The sequence below is a fragment of the Hibiscus syriacus genome, unplaced genomic scaffold, assembly GCF_006381635.1.
Source record: "Hibiscus syriacus cultivar Baekdansim isolate YM2019G1 unplaced genomic scaffold, ASM638163v2 tig00110988_pilon, whole genome shotgun sequence".
Lineage (NCBI taxonomy): Eukaryota > Viridiplantae > Streptophyta > Magnoliopsida > Malvales > Malvaceae > Hibiscus > Hibiscus syriacus.
Window position 1 is genome coordinate 1,027,939 of NW_024062942.1, and position 6,000 is coordinate 1,033,938.

Sequence of the window (6,000 nt, forward strand, 5' to 3'; positions counted from 1 at the left end):
TGACACGGTTCCTACGTGATGAGAAAATCTGGTCGAGGGATGACACTGCTCATACGTGATAAAGAGATCCTGGCCATCTTTAGGAAGGGTGATAACTTGGTTCCTACGCGATGAGGATGGCTGGTTATCTAGGGGTGACACGGCTCCTACGTGATGAAGAGATCTGGTCAGGAGATGACACGGCTCATACGTGATGAAGAGTTCTGGCCATCTTTAGGGATAATGATTTCAAAAGAAACCGACTCAAAGATGATGTTTCAAAGGAAACATACTCAAAGATGATGTGTTTTAAAATCCATTGTCTCGAAAGAGACAAAATTCGTTTCAAGGGAAACGACCTCAAAGATGTTTGTTTTGTTTTAAGGAAACTGACTCAAATATAGTAAATTTTGTTTCCAAAGAAACAGACTCAAAGATTTTTTTTCTTCAAAAGAAACTGTCTTAAGAGAGACACAATTTTGTTTCAAAAGAAAAAGACTCAAATATCTTTTGTTTCAAAAGAAACAACTCAAAGATGATGTTTTGTTTCCAGTGAAACGAATTCATAATTTGGAAAATTGTCTCAAGTGAGACAACATTTGTTTTAAAATTCTCAAAATTTGTGGAAAATGTCTCAAGCGAGACAGAATTTTGTTTCAAGAAAAACAAGGCGATAGAAAGTCTGCTTGTTCCTGCATGTTGAGGAAATGTCATAATTGTTGTCTTCAGGAAGTCAAATCATTGTTTCTTCAAGTTAGAGACATCTGGTCATTTCTGAGCTTTGATTTTTTAGAGATCAAAATGATGCATTTTTGACTGATTATCTTGGATGTTATGATGGATGTCAAAATGACATTTATCTGATCTTTTTATTAAATTTTTCCTCAAGTGAGGAGAAAAATGTCTTTAATGCACATGATGATAAATGTTTGATGCAAAAATGCAAAGATACAAACTCATGTAACATGTATGTATGTGTTGATGCATGTATGTATTGATGTATTGATGTGTGTTTGTCTCAATCTATAAGGAGAATGGCTGCGAGAGTAGTCTTCACTCTATCATTGATTTAATTCGTCTTGATTTCCACCATGGTGTATTCTTGCAAACCTTGACCTGAGACCATTTGTTTTCCTTGCCCTTTTAAATTTTGCCCCAAAAATTTAGTTTCTCTTGCCCCAGCTTCGATTCTGAGCTTCAGAGATATATTTGTTGAATTCCAAGATATGCTTCCAGAGAGATTATCTTGTTTGAAAATATTTTTCTTCTTTTGAAAACAACTTGACGAAGAAATAATATGTGGTTTTTCATTGTCAACTGAATTAAACTAATGCCTCTTCTTCGGCCTCACAATTGGAGCAAGTCACAAAAATATGTATTCATTGAATATCAAAAATCAACTGCTTTTTAATCTTTGATAGCTGCAAATCTTTGACAAATATCAAGATCGAAAGGTTGTTTTAGAGGTTGGCAACCTAAATTCTAGGGTTTGTTTCCTTCATTTGGTCATCGTGAAAATCGTGGCTTGTCATTTTTCATGGTTTGGCATTTTGATCGGAGGCGAACAAAATGACAGAACTAGCATAGTCAATTGTTAGACTCTTTAGAACACTTTTATTTCAGTTCTCTGAAATCTTCCATTTGTTCAGGCTTCGTAAGTTCACCTAGTCAAAGTAGTGCAGAAATATCGGTCTAAAAATGAGATTTCTTAGTGCTCGTGTGAATTCGACTATAATAGGTGTTCCTCAACTCCCTTAGTCCATATTCACCGAAACTCCTTATTTTAGTAAATTTTATTTTAGTTTGCCAATTTTTGGTTAGCTGAATTCAACTTTATTGTACATATATTTTATAATTGCCTTTGTATGGCTAGCTGAAGGATTCATGTCATCATAAAGTCTTCGACTTGACAACCACAGTGGAGCATACACCGGATTGCCAAGTACCCAATCAATGTCATGATTTGAATATAATCTATTCATAAAGCCAGGGCTTTCGAGTTTCCTCTATTATCAATTGCTTTAGCGGAATAGCTCAGCTTTATTGTATACATATATATGTAATATTTTGGGTATACGGATTCCATTTCTTAAGCTTGTTGAGGAGAACCTGTTATAGTCTTAGTGTTTGTTGAAGGTCAGAAAATCTCATCGTTAGAGTTAAATTCCCAAGCAACTGACTTAAACTAGATTCACCTACTTGACCATTCCATCTGAGAAGATTATGATCATCATTGAACGTCATTAATAGAAGTAGAACCAATTAGTTTTACAATCTCATGTGCTAGTTGCCCCATTTTGTCCGCTCCTAACACATACCTGAATGTTAAGCCTTTGATTGGCTGCATGCGGGGAGAAAAAAATAGCTCAGTTCCTTTAAGGGAAGGGTATATATTTTGGTGTACACTTAGATTAGGATCAAGGGGTTCTTGTTTGCAGGGTTCAATCTGGTCATTTGTCAAAGATTTATAACCTTAATTATTAAAAGGCTTTTATTAAAATGATATTCAAAGAATTTCAAGATTGAAATTTGCTCATTGTTATTTCCTAAATGAAACATTTTATTGAAAATTTTCAAAGTCAAGTGGTTTACAAACATTAAACATGAAAGTACAAAAAAACAAATTCAAACAAGATGGCATGCTATATATTTTGGTGTACACTTAGATTAGGATCAAGGGGTTCTTGTTTGCAGGGTTCAATCTGGTCATTTGTCAAAGATTTATAACCTTAATTATTAAAAGGCTTTTAATTAAAATGATATTCAAAGAATTTCAAGATTGAAATTTGCTCATTGTTATTTCCTAAGAATGAAACATTTTATTGAAAATTTTCAAAGTCAAGTGGTTTACAAACATTAAACATGAAAGTACAAAAGAAAACAAATTCAAACAAGATGACATGCATGAGAATGCAACATAACTCCTGATGAATGCCCCAATCGACTCCTAATCAGAATGACACACTATATATTGAAATATAATGCCCCTGAATTGATCAGATCTTGAACCTTGCGTTTCAATGCCCCACAGTTCTTCGTGGTGTGCCCTGAGCTCCCAATGTGATAGCTGCATATGGCGTTTATATCATGGTCTTTAGGATATGAGGCATCTCTTGGTTTGGATTGAACTGGAGTCCAAGATTCTTCTCAACTAGCTTGGGACAATTCCTCATATGTCATCGAAATTGGATTGATGTGACGAAATACCTTATGAGGTTGGGTCCCCAGATTAGATAGATAAGGTCTTGCTATGCTGATCTCAGCTCCTTTCTCACTATTAGTACTGCTAGTGTCTCCTATCTTGCCATTCTTGATTGCTCTTTCGATCATTTCTCCACATATGACGATGTTAGAGAAACTCTTGGTGGCAGCTCCTATCATGTAGTCGATATACGGAGACTTCAACGTATCAATGAATAGAGTGATGACTCTCTTCAGTCATTGGACTTGAGATGCGACATCCCTCCATCGTTGAGCATATTGTCGGAAGTTCTCACCATTCTTCATCTCCATATTCTGTAGCGTTATTAGATCAGGGATATATCATGTGCTTGTATTGGTTCAGAAAGGTACTAGCCAAATCTTTCCAAGAGCGGACTTGAGAACGACTCAGTTAGTTATACCACCTAGAAGCAGGTCCAGTTAGACTATTTTGAAAGAAGTGGATCAACATCCGATCATTTTTTTGTGTATCCAGTCATCTTTCGAATAAACATTGTGAGATGGACATTAGGGCAACTGGTCCATCGTACTTCTCAAAGTCGAGCATCTTGAATTTGGGCGGAAGCATCAGGTCAGGAACTAGCACTAGTTCTGTTGCATACATCCTGTTGTGAGAGCTTTGTCCTCTCATTCCCTGGAATGTCTCTCTACACCACTGTTTCAAATTCTCCGGGATCTAGTTCTTGGTTCTTCTCGTCGCTTGGTGACTAGGAATCTTGTTGGGCGAGATAACTGGTTGTGAACTAGCCTGTGCCTTCACACATTCAACTGTTTCACGGGTCAATGAAATCTTCTCTTTGCTTTTTCCTTGGTTGAGCTTAGTCATTTTTGCTACCATTTGGCCAACTAAGTCTTTTTGGTTTTGCAAGATACGATCCACGGTGGTCTTTTGCATCTGCTCCATTTTAATCTCACACTCTGCTTGCATCTTTTGTAAACTCTCTTCCAACTCTTTCTTCAGTTGCTCAAATTTTGCATCCATTCTCAATACTTTATGAATGCAGTTGCACAGTTAAAAACACTTCCTCAAAATTTCCCACAAGATATGATTAATGCGTGTAAAACACTTAAATGAATGTTATGCAGAGTGCAATGATGCAAATACAAAAATGTTGATCCCAACGATGAATATCATAGAACAATTTTCACCAGAGATAAAAGTCTTCACATTAGAAGATAGTCCACTTTGCAGACATGCCTTCGCTTAGATGTTGAGTCTGAAGTGGATCACTGCTTTGTCTTGGATCTTCATCCTTGAAAACGATGCCTCTCAAGTGTTTTGTAACTTATCTCGATTGATGCCCCAGCGGTGCTGAAGTTAGTGCGTCGCTCTTTGATAGTTAGTGATGAAATGACTGTAGATGAGAATCTAATGCTGGATTACTCTTTGGCTCAATGGATCATCGTTTTAGTCTCGAATGTTGCACAATATTCGAGCTCACTGCTTCGTCTCGTATCTTCGTATTTGGAACTGATGCCCCTCAATGCTCTGTAAACTAACTCTGTTAATGCCTCGACGGTGCTGAAAGTCAGTGCGTCGATCTTTGATGACTAGCGGTGACATGATTGTAGATAAGGCTCCACTGCTGGATTACTTCTCGAATCAGTGGATCATCATATCGATCTCGAATGATGCACGATCTTCGAACAAATCTCATTCCTGTACTCTGGACTTCTTTTTAGCCCTCGGTGCATGTCTGTGTATGCGACTGCTTGATTGAAAACTTTTATTCTTCTTGTGAAGATTTTCCAATATCCCTTTGCGGATCAACATTTTCACATTATATCATGACGATGCAATGCAATGCAAAGAAGGATGAAAAATGACAAACACAATAAATAAGTTAGTGTGCAAAAACAAAAGAGAAAAACGAGTTAGTACATGTAAAATAATTGATACGGATAAAAATGTTATTCAAAGATGAATATAACACCTACCCCGTCATGATATCTACCCGAACATGCTTTCAATAGATAACAATCCTACCCGGACATGCTTTCTACCCATAATGATCTATTTCCAAGAAATTGGTCCTAACCGCATGGTATCTAGTTCGCATGCTTTTATTCGAAAAGAAAAGAAATTCTAAGAACTTAAAGCAAAAGATAAGAGTTTACAAATGCTCCTCCTTTGTGTACACTTAGTTTTGGTACCTACTGACGGACAGAGGTTCAGTATAACTATACCTAGGGTGACCGTGCTATGGTTCACTATATGCATGGTTTCAGCTCTAACGAAAAAAAGGGTACCCGAATTGTCCTTGATGTCGGTACCCCCTTGGGCTGTCAAACCCTCGATCCTCACCCGTTACAAGTTTCGAACGGAACGAGTTCAATTCGAGGGGATTCACTTCCTTATACCCATACGAGGAATAAATCCCTACGAAGGTATAAGGTGTGTATCCCATGGGTTATTTGCTAAGACTCATACGACGAATAAATTCTTACGAGAGTAAAGCATTCACCCCGACTAAATTGGATCGAAGCTCGTGTCTAGAGCTCATGTTATGAAAATGCAGTGATGTATGTAAGGAGGAACGCACCTACCTTTGACTCAAAAATGGAAAAGAAAAACTCGACAAAAAACTTGGATCGATCTAAAAACAAAAATTCAAACGATAGCATGATAGTTAAAAATGAAGCAATTAACAATTTCAATAAACGAATCATAAGTTAACTAAAGACTCGAACTCATAATTTCCACCACAACTACAATGTGTAAGCAACCTACAACCTGACTCTCCAAAAAAAGTCCCCAGCAGAGTCGTCAAGTTGTCATAACCATTTTTTTGTAAAACA